The 22171-nt window shown below is 42.1% G+C and overlaps 1 long non-coding RNA gene and 1 other non-coding gene across 4 annotated transcripts; one reads left to right on the forward strand and one right to left on the reverse strand.

The window, feature by feature from the left end:
- Positions 1-11: 11 nt before the first annotated feature.
- Positions 12-11613, forward strand: LOC129534200 (uncharacterized). Of its 3 annotated transcripts, XR_008680666.2 has the most exons (4): positions 1455-2087; positions 6439-8804; positions 9272-9322; positions 11294-11613. It is a non-coding gene; the product is annotated as an uncharacterized lncRNA (long non-coding RNA). The 3 variants fall into 3 exon arrangements; XR_008680665.2 differs by lacking the exon at positions 1455-2087 and adding an exon at positions 12-474 and having other exon boundaries at positions 6439-9322; XR_008680664.2 differs by having other exon boundaries at positions 1452-2087; positions 6439-9322.
- Positions 11614-14015: 2402 nt separating this feature from the next.
- TRNAM-CAU (transfer RNA methionine (anticodon CAU)) lies at positions 14016-14088 on the reverse strand. The gene has a single exon. It is a non-coding gene; the product is annotated as a tRNA-Met (tRNA).
- Between the last annotated feature and the right edge of the window lie 8083 nt (positions 14089-22171).

Raw genomic sequence — 22171 nt, forward strand, 5'->3', positions numbered from 1 at the left:
GCGTGGGGGAACGGGCCCTACCGCTCTTGAGAAGTTTAAAGGCGAACGTTATTCCAATCACCCAAGAAACTTTTCTGAAGTTCTTGGAGTTGGAAAGAACCGACGATCTTTGCTAACTTGGTTACGATCCTCGGCAAATTTCTTCTAACCTGGAAATTTCAGTTAAAATACAATTCTGCGGAAGGAAAGTTCAAATGTCACCTGCTTCAGTGTTTCACGACAAAGGGTTTCAGTGACCACCCTTTTAAACGCAACGCCATCACCGTCCGCCGGTACTGTGGCCTGTCCCTATCACTCCTTTCTACTTTGCTTCCGTAGCTTCTGAGCAACCCGTGAAGAAATTGACGGAAAACGGAAGGAATTGCCGCCAGTTCCTTTCCACGGGCCGTCAAGGCCAATATAAGTCCCCACCCAGGCTCCTCTGCTCGTAACTTCTAGCACGATTCCCACTGTATTCGCCCATGTTTCCCAAAAGTGAGTATTTGATCCCTACCCCACCCCATTTTTAGAAAACTCAGGAAAACGCTCTCGTATTTCTATCTGAAAAGGACACTTTAGAGAAATACGTTCCATTACAGTCTTTGTGTTCGCACTGTATTCCTTCTCGATGAAACAGGTATAAGTCCATTGGTATTTTACGCACGACAAGACAACTTTGAGGCCCGACTCATGACCTTCAGATTAAGAAACACTCTCCGGGAGCTCTGCTGATCGCTGGGTCTTACGAGGTTGATGCCTTCTGTCCCAAAGAGAACTATTTCCCTGCGTGTTTCCGCCTGGCTGCCCACTTCTCCAGTAGAGAAACAGCTGTTCCTCGGGATTCATTTTTGGAAGTTCTTTGGGTCCTGGGTAATGGGGCCGCATCCTGCAGCGTCGACAAGGTGGTTGAATACGCAGGAACACCCACAGTACCCAGGGACTAATAAATAGCTCAATAGATACATTTCGAGTAACTGAATAAAGGAAATCTCAACCAACCCCCTTGCCGTATTACAGGTGGTCCAGCTCTCTGCCTAGACTATTGTGCTAATGTCCTGTTCCTTCTCCCGGCTTTTGAACTAGATTCTCACCTCTCTCCAATCCATCTTTCGCAGGGCTGGCCTGTCTTTCCGCCTCACTTCTGAAATTCTATCCATTGCCGCCTCTGTGCAAACCGACTCTGGTTAATACTTCAGTCGGTATGGCTCCCCTCTTCCGCACTTTGCACCGCGAGAAATGCCCTTCCTTGAGGCAGCTGGAGGCCTCCTCCTCCTGAGAGCTTCATTGTGGACACAGCCTTGAGTAGAGGCGAAAAGGAAAGAAGGCTGGGAGATAATGGGGGAAAAGCACACCTTTGGTCTGGTTTGAAAGCTGGCGCCCGAAAAGGGGAGCGAAAGGACAAGAAAAAACAACACGCTCCGAAAGTGTCTGAGATTGCTGCGGCCGTAAAGCAGAGCACTAACTGCGGTACTGATACCGGAGGGGAGCAGGGCTCCGCCGCCGGGCCTGTGCCCATGGACCTAGGTGAGGACGGGCACTCCTTCCTCCGCGGCCAAATGTTGCATTTCCCAAGACCACCCTGGCCCGCCACGCCCCCATCCTGTGCCTATAAAAACTCCCGAGACCCTAGCGGGCACGGACACAAGCGGCTGGACGTGAAGAGGAACACACCGGCGGGGGAACACAGAACACCCACCCTCTCTTTAGTCACCCTGGAGGCCTCGGAGAAGGCGGTTTCAGTGATCCGTGAAGAGACCCCGAGTCTTTTACATCCCGGAGAATGACAAGAGAGCGAGTACCTGGGCGACGTTTACGTTCTGGGATTTCGGGAGATGCGGTTTTCTGCACGCCAGGGGCCGAGCCTGAGACGTAGATGGACGGCAGGGATAGGAGCTCTCTCCGCGCCACAAACGCCCCTGCTCATACCTGGGTTCCTTGATTTTCCTGCCTATATAACCGAGCCTCCCATGGCCGGGCTCTGAGCTCTCATTCTGCGGACTGGGACAAAGGGGTTAACTGTGTTGTGCTTTGTATAACCCCAGGATTCTGCACTTGCCCAAGGGCGAGGCGCAAATCAAAAACTACGCACAACTGAACACCGAGATCAGGTGAGTCCTGAGTGTCTCACGACATAAAATCCTTACGATTTTAACAAGAGTTGTATTTGTGCTAGCACTGTTAACTGACAAACGCATGCCAGATCCCATCTGTCTTTAGCGCAATGTGTGACGTTAGACACGTCGTTTTGCTCTTCAACTTTCTTATTTGGAAAAAAAAAAAACAAAAAACAAAAAAACCAGTGTTCTAGATTTGCAGAGGACCTTTTCGGAGCTAAGTTCCAGTAGCTATACTGTAAGTTGATTTCTTGGGCAGTTCTGTTGGTGAGGAAAGAGGGCAAATTGAGAAATGAACAAACACAGAAGTTGCAAAAGCCCTGTGACTTACAGCACAGGACGAGTCTACAAACCCTGCCATGCCACACTAAGCTCAAATTGTTTTAACACCAGCTTACTCAGACCCGATGATCCAAGATAAGACCAAAGCCAAACGGATCCAGCAACTCTGCGCAGATCTTCATGTTCCAGCAGCTAAGTTCCACTGAATAAACCTATGATTCGCCTAGTTTAGAAATTGTCTAGTCCCTCCTCAGAAGGACCTTACTAACTTCCCCCTAAAACTGTTCTATGAATAGCTCCAGTCCCCAAATCCTTTAAATTCTGGCCTCTGACTCACCCTTGTTTTAGGCAGTACTGGGACTCCATAGAGGTACGGCTCTTTGCTCAGCAAGTTTAATAAATCCAAGGTAGTAGAATCAATTTGTTTTCTTGGTCGTCTTGTTTTGAGGGAGTGGGTCTTCTAAATGTTGATTCTGATCCCTGCCTATGGATATTTATGAATAAATAGATATTTGCACTCCATCATTATGTGGAGCTACAAGTGTTAAATTTAACTATCTAATTACCTCTAAAATAACCACTAAATTCAACAATCTGAAACTTATCTAATTAGTTCCACATCCTGGAATGAAGGGATTTAATAGGTAATAACAGGTCTCGGTCTCTAATGGAGGCATAATCACACAGACACCAGATGAAAGATGAGTAAAGTGGAAAGCAATAGGTGGAACAATAATTTGCTTTATGCTATGATTTTTGGAGTGAAGCAAGAAAATTAATCAAGGAAACAAAGAAGAAATCCAAGACGTAGTAGTGTTGGATTTGCATTTTTGTCATATGACACTACTTCTGTTTTACAGGATTCACTTGGTCTCCATCTGACCTCCTCAGAGTAGACTGCTCTTTCCCAATCACTCCTGCAATTACCCTAGGAGATGTGTGATCCTAAAGTAAGGGGGAGTTTTAAATTTACTTCTAAGTACACCTGCATGATGCCATTAGTCAGGGCAGGGTAGCTGAACAAACTCAGCTCTGAATCCTTTAAGCAGAGGTAATAATTACTGACACTATTTAATCGGATTCTGAACATGATGTGCCACTTTTCCTTTTGCGTCTGAAGTGACACCAGCCATTTTCACAGTTTCTTCCACTAGGAGGTCCTGGGAGAAAAGTGATAAAGGTAGATTCAAGAATGGTTAGTTTGATAAGAGAAATATAAAGGCAAGTATCTTTTTCACTCAGTTCACCTTGGTTCTAAGAGTGGGTCTATATAAAGAAATGGAACATGTTTCTGCTAATTAATGTTCAGGCAGAAAAAGTCATGAATTCCACTACAAACCCATGTCCCTTCTTCCGAAGACATGACAAATTGATGAGGGTATGCTTTCTTCTGTCGGTAAAACGAAGTTTGGGATATAGATTGCAATATTAGCAGTGCCATAGCGCAGAATTTCTCATAATTAACACTTTTCACTTGAATACATAAGAAAATAGAATTGGAATGTAAAGTTAATAAATTAATCATGTTATAAACGATATGAACATAAAAGCAAAAATTGCATGGTCTTTGGCATGCAGTCTTTGATTTGGGGAATGCATTTTTTCTATTGTTATCAGGAAGAAAGAAGAGAAACAGTTGATATTCACATGGACTAGACAAAAGTATGCATTTATGTTCTTACTCCAGAGGTATATCAAGTCCCCCAATTTTTCCTAATCTAGTCCAAAGAGAATTGAACTGTCTGCACCAACAGCAAAACATTGGTACACTGTATTGATAGTATCATTTAAATCTTCGATGAGCAAGAAGTGTCAAGTAAGTTGCAGATTTTGTTAAGCCCTTCATGCTCCAGAGGGTGGGAGAGAAACACAGAAACCATTCATCGACCTGGTTCGTCAATGAAAGTTTTTAGGATCTGTGAAATTCTGAGACATTTCCTCCAAAGTGAAGTCTCATTGTTGTATCTCGAAGCTCCCGTCACTTAGAAGGGAGCACTGTGCTCACCATGTTTCTCTGAGCTGTGAAAGCGGCGCGTTCCACACTTGGAGACCCTTCTCTGACACATTTACCAACAGATACTGAATTAAAATATTAACAAATTGAATCCAGCATTATCTGTAAACCATAATGCACCATGAGTTAGGGGAGATTGCCTCGGGAGTAAAAAATTAGTTAAGCATTGAAAAGTCAATTAAATGTAATATACCACATTAACAAAACAAAAAATACATGCAATCATCTCACTAGATGCAGAAGAAATATTGGACCAAATTTGCCATTCATTCGTGGTGTTTAAAAAATATCCCAGTAAACTAAGAATAGAAGGAAAATTCCTCAGATGAATAATGGGCGTTTAGGAAAGTCCTACAACTAGCAATAGAGTTAATAGTGGAAGAATAAATATGTACCCTTTAATATTGGAGAAAAGTGCAAAATATCTGTTCTTACTACTTCTACATTTTACTGAAAGTCCTAGCTAGTGTCAGAAAGTAAGGAACGCATGAATGAAGAATAAATGGCATACTCACTTTAGAATAAGAAAAATATATTCATTTGCAAGCAACATGATCAGATACACAAAAAATCCTAGTGCATCTACAAAAATAAACATTATAAGTAAATGCAGCTATGTCACAGATTACAATATACAAAAATTAATTGTATTTCTATGTACTAGCATCAAAAAAATGGAAAATTAAATTGCCACTTTCAATAGGTTTAAAACAAGTGAAATATTTAGAGATAAACTTGTCAATGTGCACAGGACTTGCACCTAGAAATCTACAAAAGATGGCTGAGAAAAACTCAGGAAAGCTTGAATAATTGGTGTTGTTTGCCATATTTACAGATTGAAAGAGGTAAGATTATTAAGATATCATTTTTTTCCCTCTGAGTTGATCTATAGATTTACTACAATCCCAACAAATATCCCAGCAGGAGATTTTTGTTTTGTTTGTTTTGTTTTCTTTTCTTTTTGTTTGTTTGTTTTTACAGAAATTGACAAGCTTATTCTGTAGGACCTAGAGTGACCTAAATAATTAGGAAAACAAAAACAAAGTTAGAGGACTTACACCAGGTGATGTCAAGACTTATTATAAAGCTAAGGTAATCAAAATAATGTGGTATTGTCTCAAGGATGCTTACCCAGATTGATGGAATAGAATAGATAGTCCAGAAATAGACCAACGTATGTGGTCAACTGATTTATGACAGAGGTAAAATGTTATTTAATGAGTTTTTTAAACAAATGGTCCCAGGCAACTGAGTATGGAAAAAATGATTCCCTACCCTTACCTCACATCCTATACAACAATTAAATCAAAATGGTTTATATATGTAAAGCTTAACGTTAAAGTTATCAAACTTGTAGAAGAAAAGAAGTCTGCACATATTTGATGTAGGCAAAGCTTTTTCAGAAGGAACCAGAAAAGCATGAGCCCTTACAAAAAAAAAGATACACTGGATTTCATAAAATATTAAAATGCTTTTTCTTTGAAAGACAATATTAAGAAAATGAAAAGGCAAGACATAGACTTGAAAAGAAATGTAATATATGTTATATGCACACATAGTTGTTACACAACATATGTGTTATGGATACACATATAACAAAGGACTTTTATGGAGAATATAAAACACATTTTAGAACTCAGTGATACAAACACTCAGTAAGGATAAGGGCAAAAAACTTGAGCAGGCATTTCACAAAATAAGATGCTTATATGGCCAATAAGGCACACTAAAAGATGTTCAACAACATTAATCAGTACAAAAATGCAAATTAAATCTATCAAGGGTTAATAGGTAACAAGAGATCTCAACTGTCCTGAATGGAGAAACAATTAGTAACACAGATATTAGATAAGTTACTTGAAGGATCAATCGGTGAAAAGATACTTGGGCTTATTTCCAGGTTTGTGTTCTTAAAAAGTGATGCATTCAACAGAGCATTTGAGGTAACTGCTAATTACGGACGGTACTTCCTTCTCTTTCATCTAATGGGAGAGTGAAATCAGATTAGAACTAGTGCTTTCCTAATGAGATCTTTTCTCTCTTTCTCAGGATCCCGACTCAGATTGAAAAAGCAGAGGATGGTCACTGCCTTCCAGGTCTGAGGCTGTCTCCCAGAAACTTCATTCCTCGCTTCGCCTTGGTAGGGAAGTTCCCGGAGGTGTTCGAAAAGCTGGAAACTTAAGCGGGACATGGAACGATATTTGTGTCCAGGTTATAAAAATAGGCAGAAAAGACAAATGTGGTGTGGGGGAATGAGCTCAAGCGGTAGAGCGCTTGCTTAGCATGCAAGAGGTAGCAGGATCGACGCCTGCACTCTCCAGCTTCTTTTAATCCCTAGGCTACCAATGGTATCTGGTAAATACTTTCAGCGGATTTACCGCTCTTTATTTAACTCAGTTTCATCTTGTTATGTACATCTTTTTTTTTTTTAAGGAAATTATACATAGTATTCCATGCAAAAGCAAAAAAGGAAGCGATTAGTCACAAGTGAGTTTTGCCAATACAGGTTTTGGGGCTTCAGCTGGAAGTTAATACAATGTATTTTTGTGGGGAAATCAAACTTTAGCCTTTTGGGTACAAAATATGAGGAACAGCCTGGAAATAGTGTCAGGAGGCAAAAGCAGGAGACTTGAATGTGCCAACCTTTTGCTTTTATTCACATTGACAACACATGGTCAGGTAGAGGATGAAAACGTGTCTTCTATCAGATTATCTGAGAGTTGGCCAGGCTCCCACCTTCACTTATACTCCTTCCTTACCTCTCTCCTGTGTAGGTAAGAGAGGTAAGGAGAGAGGTAAGGAAGGAGTATAAGTGAAGGTGGGAGCTAGCATATTAACTCTAGTGGTCGGATACACTCTCACTAAGAAAAGTGACATTTATTCCTTCTATTCATCTCTCTGAAAGCTCGTTCTGACAAAAATGTGCTCAAAATAAATGGGGACCTAGGTCTTCCTCTAATTTCCAAGATGAACCAAAATGTAAAAAAAATGTATTTTTGAAATTGCAACACTATCCCCTATTCAAAGAAACTACATGAGGCGCTGTATTAACAACACATATGTTGACTAGCTCAACTGGCCCAAGCAGAGCTCAGAATGCTGGAGAGAGTGGTCTTTGGATAGATGACTCCAGGAAGCTCTTGTAGGTCCCTGGGACGTGCCCCTCTTTCCATCCTTCTTTCTTTCCCATCACTCAAATCTCTCTCTGACACCATTTGACTTCTCAGCATTGCCCTTTGTTAATCGTAATAGAAAGACAATGTTATTGATTACATGTTTTTCTATTTTATCTTCTTATTCATAAATGATCTCAAAAATGAATGTCATAAATAATAAACGTGTTGTTGAATTTTTGTCCCGTAGGAGCAGCCTCTTTCATTCTCAGGATGTGCACTCCTGATAAACTGGGACCGTGAAGGAGGGACCTGAAGCTGCCCCAAACCACCTGCAGTTCCATGAAGACCATGCCTCCACCCACTAATCACTCTGAAAGTAGTGCCCCTCCACTCTTCCCCAACCACATTTCCTTTTCAGGCAAAAACATTTCTATGGGTTTGTTAGACCCTAGCTTCTAATCCTTTCTTCAGTCTTTACCGATCTGAAGCCACTCTCTCCTTTGAGGCTTCTAAATTATCTGTTATAGCCTTTCTCCATTCAGCAAATTTTCATCAGGCAAAAATCCTACTTGACGCTAGTTATACTCAGAGTAAAATAACTATGTTCCTGTCTTAAATGAGAATTCTTCACAGGTGGAAAGCAGATTTGGAATCCACTACAACTCCAAGGCAGTGGAGCTAATGTAGCCTCCCCTGGGCTACAGGGGAAGCCTTCTTCTGTGGGCCCGGGAATTGAAGAACTAGACAGGCATAAGAAGGACAAGTGTGGTGCCCAGTGGAGCAAGAGAAGGGGGGAGGAAGGTGACAGGGAAGGGAAATGGCAGGAGAAGCACCTACACAGCAGACACGGTATAGCCTGCATCTGTTTTTCCTTTTGGCTGAGAGATCCCTGAGCTCTGTGGTGGCAATTTTCCATAATTTTTCATATAAAACAATGAAGATTATAAACTACTTCTAGGCATTTTACCTGCATTACTATTAATATGTGTACAGCATCTAAAATAGGGCCTAGACGGCAATTGCACAGTACTATTACTTGCTATTGTTGTGGCACTTTCTATGTGGATCACTGGCCTCATCCACTGTGCCTGGTGCTGAAGAAGTGCTTCAGGAATGAATCCACAGATTGAGATGAAAATTCTCAAGCTTTCTCTTTCTCAACTCCTCCAAGGTTCTCCATCACTTTCTGAGTCCTACAGGAGGAAAGTGCTATTGAAGATGCGGCGCGTATGGCGTGAGGTTCTGGGGCTGGGAGAAGCTGCCCCACTACTTCCGGGCGGCCTTGCCTGCAGGGAGCAGGTGAGGATCACAGCTCTAGAGCGGGCTGGAATAGCTGTGCCCGCAAGCCAGGCAGTTCCGGGTGGTGCTTCTCCAACTGGAACGTGCTCTCTACTTCCGAGAGATGAAGAAGGCGAAATTGGGAAGTGAGGAGAGAGGTCTCCCTCATGACCTATTTTGGAAATCCGTATTCTTCACACTCTCAGGCTCGTAGAACTTTGCCCAAGGCAGTATCTGAGAAGCTCCGGCCTCAATCTTGTCCTGCCAGGGATTTGGCGGCCCAAAGTACCGGCAGGCTCCTGATAACCAGGAAAATGGGTGGGGTGTGGTGTATCCTCAGTGGGGAATTAGCTCAGGCGGTAGAGCGCTCGCTTAGCATGCGAGAGGTGGCGGGATCAACGCCCGCATTCTCCCGGTTTATGTCTCTTGGTTTGTATACCCGCTTCTTTCTCCTGTTGACAACGGCGGCGCTTCTTACCTGGGAGAAGATCAGAGGAACCTGCTCCCTCCCCCCGATCACGTGCTTTACTGCTCCCCAGGTAAGAGTCTTGTTGCCCCTGCTTCCATCCTCCCATGTTTTCCACTCCTGCCACAGGTTTGGCACTTCTAGCTACTCAGGTCTCAATGCACATTTCCCGTCTTTAGACAAGTACAGCTAAAAGTGATGCCCACACGATCTCTCAATTCCTACTACATCTTCACAAATATCGTCTCCTCCAGAAAGTATGTCTTTAAGTTACTGGCTTGTTTTTCTCTCCCCTAGAGTGGGAGCTTCCTGAGTACCGAAACGCTGTCTATGTACACTGTGTTCAACTCGCTTCATCCCCATGTGTAGAGTTAAGGTTCTGTAAAATACGGTTACTGCCTTGAACAGATAAGGAAACAGGGAGATCAAAGACAGAGCAATACTTAAAAACATTATCCTGCCACATTTCTCAAATCTTAATAATAGCATTCACTAATGTTTTTGGTTTTTCTTTGTGCTTTCTCCATATCCCCTTATTATTATTATTATTTTACATTTGGCTGACCATTTTACACTTCTTTTTCAAACGACCAATCAGATTTTGCAATTTTCTAGTTAATTCCTGTGTTTCCTTCACCATTCTATTTTCTTTTTTTTTTCTTTTTCTTTTTTTTTTTTTCGGGCTGTTGCTGCCGCTTCTTCCTCTTCTTCTTCTTCTTCTTCTTCTTCTTCTTCTTCTTCTTCTTCTTCTTCTTCTTCTTCTTCTTTTCTTTTTTTTCTTCTTCTTACTTCTTATATTTAATGCACTGATTTCTTCTAATGTTTTGTAACTTGGGTATTAAAAGGTGTAATTTAAAATGAGAAAGCAGTTTCTACAGAATCCTTAGAAATATGTCATTATAAGTCCCCATTTTCATTATATTCTAAGGAGCTTGAAGATATACTTTTGATTCTTTTCTAAACTGTGCATTCGAGAATTAATCTCTTCTTGTTTACTTTTATGTTCATTCTTTCAATGTTATTTTCTAATTTTTGTGTATCATTTTGTTTATCAACACATAAATATATACATTCGCATAAGTATACGAGTTATATATACATGTATTTATGAATGGCAGCTGAACCACACATTAGTGCTAATATTGGTGACTAAAAGTTGGAGAACCAGACATTATGTACCTCATAAAGCGAAGCAATGGAAAGTGCACAAGCCCACCTATCAAATTGTCTTGTTAAAAGATTTGAAGCTGAATCTAAGTGAGCCTCTACTTGTAACTACCAGTTTACAAGAAATAGAGTAGATGAAGAAACATGTCAAGGGGCAGGAAATAGATACAATGAAATAAATACAACATAGAGGTGTTTCTAAGGATAAAAGGCCCAGTTCCTTCAACAATTAACTGGCATTAACTCTTTATGATACTATAAGGGTAAATATATGTCATTATACGTTTGTTAAAAAAAAAAAAAACCCAGGATGTATAACACAAAGAGCAAACTGTAATGTAAACTGTGGACTTCAGTTAACAATAATGTATTAGTAATTACTGGTTCACCAGTTGTAACAAGTGTACCATACTGATGCAAGATGTTAATAATAGGGAAAATTGTAAGAGAGGGAGAGTGATGGAGTTTATGGAAATTCTATCTATTCTGATCAATTTTTCTTTAAACCCAGAACTTCTCTAAAAAATAATGTCTATCAATTTAAAAAAATAATATCCATAAAAGAAAGACCAGGGACCTTTTATGGATGAAAAGAGTCTTAAAAAACATAAAAATCTGTAGCTTTTACTTTATTATTTATAATCAGCCATTAAGAGAAATTTTTTTTGTATGGGTGACAATCAGAAAAAAAAGTTAATATTAGATCATATTTATGATCTATTACCAATTTGTTAACAACAAGTACATACACACATGCAAACACGGCCCTAAAATTTCCTAGTTCTCTCAAGCTATTGATTTCATCCTTATCTCTGCTGCTGAGTTCAAGAAAGTGAAATGTGTAATGGGTATCTCTCCTTTCCAACCTTCCTTCCAGTTCACAACCTAGTGCTGTCCACTTGCATGGGATGTTTCTTTTCCATCACAATGCTCTGGGATAACTAAGTCAAGGGAAGTTTGTGCAGCCCTCCAGACCCTCCAGATTTCAAAGGAAAGCCCACCGCTGCTGGTCTGGGGGAGCTGATGGCCTACTCATGGATGAGATGGACTAAGGACAGCGGGAAGCACAATGGACCAACAGCATTGTTGGAGGGGACTGCGTGAGGAAGCAGGAGCCTAAACAACACTCTCCAGATACTGCGTGAACACTGTCTCCAGAGGGGTCTTGTAGCATCAAAAATTAAAGCTAAATGTTGATTTCTTTCTGGTAATTATTTTGTTCAGCAACCTGGGAAAACGAACAAAAATTATCTCATTCCCTTTCCTATCTAAAGTCTGAAATATTTAATTAAAATGATAAAATTTGAAAAAGTGCTTATTAGGCCAGGCTCGGTGGGAGGCCGAGGCGGCGGGGGGTGGGGGGTGGGGGGGCGGGGGAAAATCACTGGAGGCCAGGAGTTTGAGACCAGCCTGGCCAACATGGCGAAACCCCGTCTCTACTAAAAATACAAAATTAGCTGGGCGTGGTAGCTCACGCCTGTAATCCCAGCTACTCGGGAGGCTGAGGCAGGAGAATCGCTTGAACCTGGAAGGTGGAGGTTACAGTGGATCGACATCGCACCACGGCACTCTCAAAAAAAAAAAAAAGTCTTTATTGAAAGTTTCCAACTTAAAAAGTGCTCTCACATATAAATAAAATCATTTTCTCTATATACATGGTTTTTGCAAGTGTACATGTCTAGACACCCTAGGAATGGTGGTGCCGTGGTGTGAACGTGGAGCCTGGAATGGCCAGCCCCAAAACCTCCTCCTCATCAACTGTTGACTCGTCAACAGTCAGTCAGTAATCAAAACTTCCTTAAAATACAAGAGCCGCAGAACATTCCGGGATATCTGTGCTACTTAATCTGGCAGTTCCTACTGTGTCTTGCCCCCGGTGTGACGTGCTCTCTTCCATGAAATTAATAACTGCAAACTGTAATGGGAACAAGGCAATTGATTGTCACCACACTCTTGCCCAAAGCGTTCTCTGAGATGTTTGGTAGTTATTTGGGTCCTTACTTGACCTTCGTGGCCTTAAAACAAAGGGAACATGGCATTTGTGAATCTGAAAGACTTGTGATAATTTTCTCATTTCCTCCTGGCTGTGTGCATCACCCTGAATTTGCGGAGGGATCAGCCCTTTTTCAGAGCCCCCTCACGTCCTGAGTATCATCCTCAGAATGTGGGACTTGGGCTCAATTTGAAGAGGGTGTGAGGGAGAGCCAAAATGCAGGGATTGTCCCACAGTGCAGTCCTGCTTTGTAAATCCCTTCCTCTGACTAGCTTGATTTTAGCCTCTGAGAATGGATGGGGTGGGATGGCTTTTCAGTACTTTCTGCTGAGACATTTTTGTATATTCATTTCTCTCTCAAGGAGCCTCTGTAACCAAAGAGAAAAAACTGTCTCGGGTTCTGTGTGTGGCGCATGAGTTTGAAGGATTTCTGAGACTATTGTTCAGGACTGGCGTTACAGATGAAATATAGATTCAGGACCAGTGACGATGGGATCCTTGGCAGGCGGACGTAACGCCTCGTTAAGGACAGACTGCCCACCCCTCTCTTTCTTTCTCTCTTTCCGAAATCATTTTCTATAAATTCCACTGGGTATCAGAACCTTCCTTAGGCTGACTGGCGCTTCGCAGTCTCCTCTCCAAGCCCGGATCTATTCCCCAAAATTCTCTCGTTCATGCTTCTAGCTTCTCTTCTTAGCTTCTCTAGGTTCGCGTCATCGGCTTTCCTTGTTTCCCAGGTTGAATCCCCAGTTCCGAGCGGCTCCTGTAACAGGGAGTGGGAGCCCACCCTCCCACTCGCCGTGTAGCACTCTGCATCTCTGAGAAGAAAGTGACCACCCCAGCCCAGCACAGATTTTCTTCGTCTTTGAGCACCTGCTCGGAGTTCCCGCCCCTCGTCGCTCCTTGGTTTTCCCTCATTGCCTACATAGAGTCTGTTGGGTGTCGGTCAAGGTATCCCCAGCCCCTGCCATGGGAACCGTTTGGGGGAAAACAGACCTGATTTATTTATACTTCAAAGATGCCCAATGATTCCCTGTCGTCTGTGTACCATACAAATAAAAACAGATAAAAATAAGAAGATCAATGTATTCGACATCTACACCCAGGCGTACAGCTCTCAGATGATCAACTGGGAAGCGACTGTTGCCCACCCAGAGGGAAGAAAGGAGCAAAGCCGGAGGATGAGGACGCGGACCCTACAGGCCGCTGCCTCCCAAGTGAGCGGGTTACAAATTCCGCTAACCCCAGCCCGCCACCCCGCTATTGGCTATTTGAGGCATGTGGGGGTTTTTTCGGGACTAGAAGTCTTGTGTTCCACCTGGTTTTTCGGGACCACTCAACATTCCTGAGCTCCACCCCTGCCAAGGTGGAGCCAGCACAGGACTGCAGGCGGAGTCTCCAGACTCATCCAGAAACAGCCACTGCGCGGAGCCGGGAGCGCGTGTCAAACGAGCACCCACAGACAGTCACTGTGGGAAAGCTCTGGGCCCGACAAGATTTCACTTGCTTGATATTTCAGAAAAGAAGGAATTATACCCCAGCAGTAAAGGGAATGTGGGTTACAGCCATAACAAGTACCAGGAAAATGAGCTTTCCTTGCAAAAGCTGCCCTCTCTGAGGCTCGAACTCAGGACCTTCAGATTATGAGACTGACGCGCTGCCCACTGCGCTAAGAGGGCGACGAAGTACAACACCACGCCAGCTTCCACAGGAATTTCCTAATTTCTTTCCCCAGGCGGGTTACTTTGGGACTTCAGTTTTCTTCGCCCAAGGTTGCTAGTTCTCCCAGATTATCTCCAATAGGCACGCGTAGGATCCTTTTTAGCCCATCGGAAGAACCGCACACTTGGAAGCCATAGTGTACTGAACAATTATGCCTGACCTCATTCTCTATTGATCTGGATCTTCGTCCCCTCAGATATATTAGGCAGTATTAACTGTCCAGTTTCCTTAGTTGGAATAGCGGGCTTTCACTAAATGCTAGTTGAATGAATGACAAGCTCCCAAACATGCCTGCAGTTTACACTTACCTCTCTTAATTTAAATTTGCATTTCCACTTATGTCACCTGAGATAGTCCCCTCAAAATATCACCAACTGATTTTATGATGAGTCTTCATGTTTTCTTCACCTCTATGTTGCAAATACCCTATTAAAGATTTTATTTCCGTAATTTCATTTAGTCCAATTTATTTATTTATTTATTTGCCATAAATCTATACATCATTATCCCCATCTTACTGATGAAACTGAGGCTCAGCAGAACTAAATCCACAGCTGATAAGGGGCAAAACCAGATCTTGAAAGCAGATTTTGTTTTCCAAAAAGTGTGCTGCCCTCTTTCTCCCTCTAGATCATGTAATCTCCCCTTTTCCTCTCCACACCACCACACTCATTTGTTAAGCAAATAGCTATAGAATTTTAGATTCGTTGGTCCATTCAACAAACTTTAATTCACCACCTGCCATGTACCCGGCGTTTATGTTCTAGATTTCCAAGGCATCCTTGGCCCTTTATCCCTCACATCCCTACAAACACCTTAAATCATTAGTTCTCGAAGTGCGGTGCCCAGACCCACCACATGATTCTCGAGGACACATTCCATTGCAGGTACTGTGCTACCTGAAGGCTTTGAGGATTCAGAAGAAATTGAGCCATCCCTGACCTCAGGAGCTGACAGGACAAACTGTCCTATCTGGTCCAGTTCCTATACTCTCAAACTTCCGGATTCTTATAAATGCATCTTTCTAAATATTTTATTTTGATGCTGTAACTCCCATTCTGCACTAGTTTGCTAGGGCTGCCATAATAAATATCACAGACTGAGTGGCTTAACCAACAGAAAATTTTCTCAGTTCTGGAGGCTAGAAGGGTTGTTAGCTTTGGTTTCTCCTGAGGCCTCTCTCCTTGGCTCGCAGATGGTCACTTACCTTCTTGCTATATTCTCCCACGGTCTCTCTCTCTACACATATTTCCATCTTTTCTTATAAGAACACCTATTGGGAGTTAGGGTTTCGACATGAATTTGATGACAGGTGTGGCGGGACAAAATTCCACCATAACAGGCTGAAAGTTGTTTACATTTTCACCTTCATATTTGCAGTAGACTTTGTTACTGGAAAGCACTACTTGCTTTTTTTTTTTTTTTTTTAACAAGTATTTTAAAGCCCCTTAATTAAACAGACCATATACCTTTCCTTATCTAGGAATTCCCATTCCAGTGCCTGGTCCACACATCCATTATTTCTCCTCATCTCCATTCCTCAAGGCCCATTCTTCATTCTTTCATTCTTATTTGAAAGAATGTAGCATGGAGGAACGTAGCATACTAGTTTTTCCCTCGGAATTGCATGACTCATTGTCAGTAACTATCTTATGGTTTTTGCTGTTATGACATTTAGTATGGATGTGTGCTATCTTTCGTTAATATCCTCCATCTAGTAGTCACTGTTTCCATAAGGAAGCGCAGCCAGTGTGAACCACAGTCCAAAACCTCACATATGCATAGACTGGTTATGTAGTCTAAAGAAATTCCTGGCTCTGAGTCCTAATTCTGAAGGTAGTGGTAAACTTCAGTCCTTTGGTGTCTTATTTACTTAGGTTCATGCCAAGCTTATGGGGCCCAATGCAGGTCCCAGGAAAAGGAGGGAGGGATGTAATGCTAAACCTGTTCCTATTTCTACCCGCTAGGTTTGTTGTTGTTGTTGTTGTTTGTTTTTCAGGTGGAAGCTCAACAGCATCCATGCCGTGGGTGATTGATGCTATGTTTCTCTGATGTTAGCAGTATCTTTTTCTAATGAACTCTCTCCTTGATGATCTCTTGTCATCTGTCTTGGCCAATGTCAGTAAGGGGTTTGCATGTAAAAATGCTCATAGGTACTTGAGAGGTTCTTCTTTTCCTCCTTGTTTGGGTGAATTGTTTCTTTCTTAATTTAGGGAAGTCCCTTCTCTCCATTTTCATATTCCAAGCCAATATGCTTCTCTTAAAAAACCTCTCCTTCATGCTACAGCGTCTCCAGACTCTTTTCAGGTCTTGGCTTAGCTCTTTGAGGGGAAATTTTTGCAACAACTACTTTCTACTTTGCTGCACACCTCCATTTAAGCTCAAATACAGACCCAAAATGATAAAAAATATATATATATACATTTGCATCTCCAGATATATACCTCAATGCAGATAGAAAACTGTGGACAATAGAGCAGTGAGTATCTGCTTTCTGCTCTGGTTTTGTACAGTCTTTATGTAGTAATTTGTTGAAAGCAGATAAGTGGGAGCTATAGGCCAGAACAGGACATTATTCTATGAGAATAATTGGGGCACATTAAATTGATGATTTATTCATACATACTTTTTATTTTATTTGCCATTTCTAAATAGAAATTACATCTCATTTGCACTCATACTCAGAAATCGGAAATGTTGGGAGGAAAGCTGAGGCAGGGCTTGCATGTCTGACATAATGTAAAAGAGTCTTGGAACATGTCCTGATTCCAGGGTCTAAAACCCCTCGTGGCCTTTGGAACACCAAACTCTGTGCGAAAGGGTGGAAGGCTGCCCTGCCACACCACAATCTAAGCCCAGGGCATACAACCCCTCATGGCCTGGATGGAATCCAGGGCTCAGGGTATAAAACCCCTCGTGGCCTCTGGAATGTGTCTAGACTTGCTGGCTCCTTGCTTCTAGCACTCCCAGGATCATAAAACAATTGTATCTTAAACTAGAAGAACATGTTCCCCATTATCTCAAGTAGCAGAACATGTTCCATATGCTTCAAAGGAACTGCTAAACCATCACAGCTATAGCTCATGCGCTTGATGCACTGCTTCCTTTCAACCCCCACATCCTCACCACCTGCTTCTTTTTTGATCACCAATAAATAGTGTGGGCTTCCAGAGCTCGGGGCCTTTGCAGCCTCCACACTAGCTTGGGCCCCTTGGACCCACTTTATGCACTCTTAAACTTGTCTTGTCTCATTCCTTTGACTCTGCCGGACTTCGTAGCCCCCACGGCCTGGTGTTGGGTCTGGCCATCCCAACAGGAAATGCCAAGTGGCTTCTTTATATTACGCACTACTATGGTTTGAATACCCCCTTCAAACCTCATGTTGAAATTTGATCCCTAATGTTAGAGGTGGGACCTAGTAGAAGGCATTTGGGTCATGAATAGATGAATGCCCTCCTTCTGGGGTGAGCGTGTTCTCACTCTATTAGCTGTTAGAGCTGGTTGTTAAAAAGAGCTTGGCACCTCTCCCCCAACTTGCCTCCTCTCTTGCCATGTGACCTCTGCACAAACTAGCTCCCTTTCAACTTCTGCCATGAATGGAAGTAGTCTCCAGGCCCTCACCAGGTGTAGATGCTGGTGCCAAGCTTCATGTACGGTCTGCAGAACTGTGAGCCAAATAAGCCATTTTTTCTTTATAAATTACCCAGTCTCAGGTGTTCCTTTTAGCAACACAAAGTAGACTAAGGTGTGTACATTTGTCTACATTTTTGTACTTGTCAAATGTGGTTAGAATACCAAATGAGGTACTGCCTCACAGATCCCTGAGATGTCATTACTTGGCATAACAAAATCATAATATAGATATCATAATAATGCATAAGCAGACAGGAAAAAATCATAATAATAACAAAACTCATTAAGGGATAGCCACGTTAGTTTATCAGTTAGGTCTCTCTAAACTCTGTAATATGAATGTGGCCGATCTCTGGGATTTAATAATACAAAAAATATGTTTTGGTCTCCCAGTGTCATTTTAATCTTATTCAGTAGGATATATTCTTTCCCTACCTCCATATGAAGACATACACAATTTTATGCCGCATCCCAGTCAATACAGTCTCAATCTCAAAGTTAAGATGCTGAGCTCCATGTAACACTCTAAAATTTAAACTTGACAGAAAGATCAGATCTCTTCCTTTACCTACTGGGGCTGTTGAGTCAGCTAAAACTATTTGGATAGTTTTCTAAGGAAAATGTTTCATCTCTCTTTTCTTACCCTAACATTCTACCATTTGTTAACCACTGTTCTGAGACTTCTGTGTTTCAATTGTGGTGGAAGATGAGTTAAAGCCAGGGAGGGGTGGTGGGGAGAATAATAAAGTTCTTACTTTTAAATGGTGTTGTCATTAGCCAGTGTCACGCTTTCCATTCAGCTGTTTGAATACGAATAATTTTTTTAATACGATCCATGATTGTGGGTTCTCATGTGCATTTCCCTTGATGATGATGTACTCTCCTGTACCCCCTTCTTTATGACTGCTTTTTCAGCCACTGCAAAACTCAAAGCTTCCTTTTGCTTCTTTTTCCTTAGCTACGTTCATCCTTCCACATAGCCCACTGGGACTGGCTCAAAGTTGACCTCATGCTAGTGCTCCCTCTCTCCTGATTCCCACACCTGTCTTGTGGGAAAGGCCTACATCTGGTTGTCCCTGAAAAGCCCTGGGACTACAGGCCAATCCTAATATAGAAGGAACTTCAGGCAGTCAATCTGCCCATTTCTCCCCTTTACATTTCTCATGAATCTAACTACCGTATCTCCCATATTTTGGTGCCAGTGATTGAACTTGTTGGCACCTGTATTAGTCCATTGTCACACTGCTATAAAGAACTACTGGAGACTGGGTAATTTATGAAGAAAAGAGGTTTCATTGACCCACAGTGCCACAGGCTGTATAGGAAGCATGGCTGGGAGGCCTCAAGAAACTTACAATCATGGCGGAAGGCGAAGGAGAAGCAAGCATGCCTTACCATGGCAGAGTCGGAGAGAAAGAGCGAAGGGGAAAGTGTTACACACTTTTCAACAACCAGATCTCAGGAGAACTCACTCATTGTCACGAGAACAGCATGAGGGAAATCTGTCTGGAGCAGGTTTGTGAACCCATTGAGGTGTTCATCCAGTGCTGTTTCAGAGAAATCTCTATTTCAATCTATTCCTATACATTAGTTACTGAAAAACAACAGACAATCACAAAAACAAGTTGACCTTTTTGTGATCCTTGAGCCCAGTTGCGAAGGGCCCTCGTGACCGGGCCTCATGCCAAACAACTCGTTACAAAAAGAGCTAGGGTTCCAGACTTCGCTGACGCTTCATGAGACTTCTCCTCGTCTGTGCGCAGACAGGTGGCCAACTCTGGAGGCCAGGCTGTTGCTTCCCGGTCTGTTGGTGAATCCTCCATAGTCTGGTGTGTGTGTATATACATATATATACATATACTTTGAGAGGCCGAAGTGGGCAGATTACTTGAGGTCAGTAGTTTGAGACCAACCCGGACACCGTAGCGAAATCCAGTATCCACTAAAAATTCAAAAATTAGCCAGGCATGGTGGCATGCACCTGTAGTCCCAGCTACTTGGGAGGCTGAGGCAGGAGAATAGCTTGAATCCGGGAGGTGGAGGTTGCAGTGAGCCGAGATCACGCCACTGCACTCCAGACTGGGCAACAGAGCAAGACTCCATCTCAAAAATAAATAAATAAATAACGTTTTTTAAATTTAAGAATAGATGTTTGAGGAATCTTCTCAAAGAGGAAAAAAAGAGGACCTGCCTTATATTGGGGATTGTTTCATTATGGGACACCTTTAGAAGCAGCCTGGAGTGCAGCCTGGAGTGCATATAAATATATGTCTTTTTCCTTCCCATTGCAATTTGCTTATTATATCAGTCTGCTTATTATTTCAATTTGCTTACTATATCATTTGCTTATTATATCTGCATTGCCATTTACGTGGGATAAAGGTTCTTTACCCTTAAAGGTATTGTGTGTGTGTCTTTTCTTCTCCCCTTACACGTCTTCCACACAGAACATGTACATTTGTATCTACAGGTGCATGTGTGTATGTAGACGTGATTGCACACATGTTTATGTATACATGTCTGTGTACACCACATGCATGTGTAAATGTATGTGTGTACACGTGTATGCATGTGTGTATGCATACAGGCATGTACACATATGCACAAAGGTATCTACACATACATGTGTATACATGCATGCATGTTTATGTATACAGGCATATACACCGCATGTATGTGTGTATGTATGTGTGTATTTGCAGACACACATGCATATGCATACATGCATGTACACACGTAGCTGCACATTCACATGTGTATGTATACATGTATATACACGTGCGTGCATGTGTGAGTGTATAAAGATATGTACACATGCATGTGCAAATGCATGTGGGTGTGTGTGCATGGATGTATGTGTATCCATGTATTGTGTACACAGTATGCATGCATGTATGTGTGTAGATATATGCGCAGATACACGTGCTCACATGTCTGCATGCATGTGTGTACATGTGTATGTGTTTACCCACTTACGTGTGTATGCACGTGTGTACTCATGCATGCGCACACGTATGCATACATGTATGCATTGTGCACATGTGTGCACATGTGTTTGTATGAATAATGTATATATACATACACGTATACACCATGTATACCAGCCTACAAATGCATCTGTGCACACACGTGAAAGCATGTGTATGCCTGAATACAAGTGTCCATATTTACGTGTGCACATCCACACATACATGTCTACACACACACATGTGTGCACACATGCATGTGCACGCACAAAAATTCGTGTGCAAACACATGCATGCATGACGTATATGTGTACATGGATTTGTGGGTATACATGCATGTGCATACACACGTGCACTTGCATGTGCACATGCACACATAATACATGTATATATACATACATGTTTGCGCAAAAAAGCACGATGCATACATGTACCCAAACATAAATGTGCATATGCACGTACTTGTGCATACAAATGCACATGTGTACCCACACATGCATTCAGACGTCTGTGCACATGTATACATACACCTATACGTACAAACATACACACATATACACTCATACATGTGTGCACACACACATACGTACACACATGCACGTGAACAAATACATGTGTGCGTCCGCATGCATTTGTGCATATTCATTGATTGTGTACACAGTATGTATGTGTGCATGTATGTGTGTATACGTGTATGTGTAGATGCATACGTGTATGTTAACATGCATGTACACTCATGTAAACATGCATCAACACATTTGTACACGTATTTATTTGTGTATCAGGTTTGTATACACGTACCTAAACATGCATGCGAGCATTCGTGCATGTATGTACACGAGAATGCATATGTGTATGCATATGTGTATGTACACATATAAGCACAGGCATATATATGTGTGCGTGCACACCTATGTGGACACTTATGTATACATGTATGTGCACGTGCACAAATGAATTAAGAAAGAAACAATTCACCCAAACAAGGAGGAAAAGATGAACATCTCAAGTACCTATGAGCATTTTTACATGCAGACCCCTTACTGACATTGGCCAAGACAGATGACAAGAGATCATCAAGGAGAGAGTTCATTAGAAAAAGATACTGCTAACATCAGAGAAACATAGCATCAATCACCCATGGCATGGATGCTGTTGAGCTTCCACCTGAAAAACAAACAACAACAACAACAAACCTGGCGGGTAGAAATAGGAACAGGTTTAGCATACATCCCTTCCTCCTTTTCCTGGGACCTGCATTGGGCCCCATAAGCTTGGCATGAACCTAAGTGAATAAGACACCAAAGGACTGAAGTTTACCACTACCTTCAGAATTAGGACTCAGAGCCAGGAATTTCTTTAGACTACATAACCAGTCTATGCATATGTGAGGTTTTGGACTGTAGTTCACACTGGCTGCGCTTCCTTATGGAAACAGTGA

This window comes from Gorilla gorilla, chromosome 5 (assembly GCF_029281585.2).
Source record: "Gorilla gorilla gorilla isolate KB3781 chromosome 5, NHGRI_mGorGor1-v2.1_pri, whole genome shotgun sequence".
Taxonomy (NCBI): domain Eukaryota; kingdom Metazoa; phylum Chordata; class Mammalia; order Primates; family Hominidae; genus Gorilla; species Gorilla gorilla.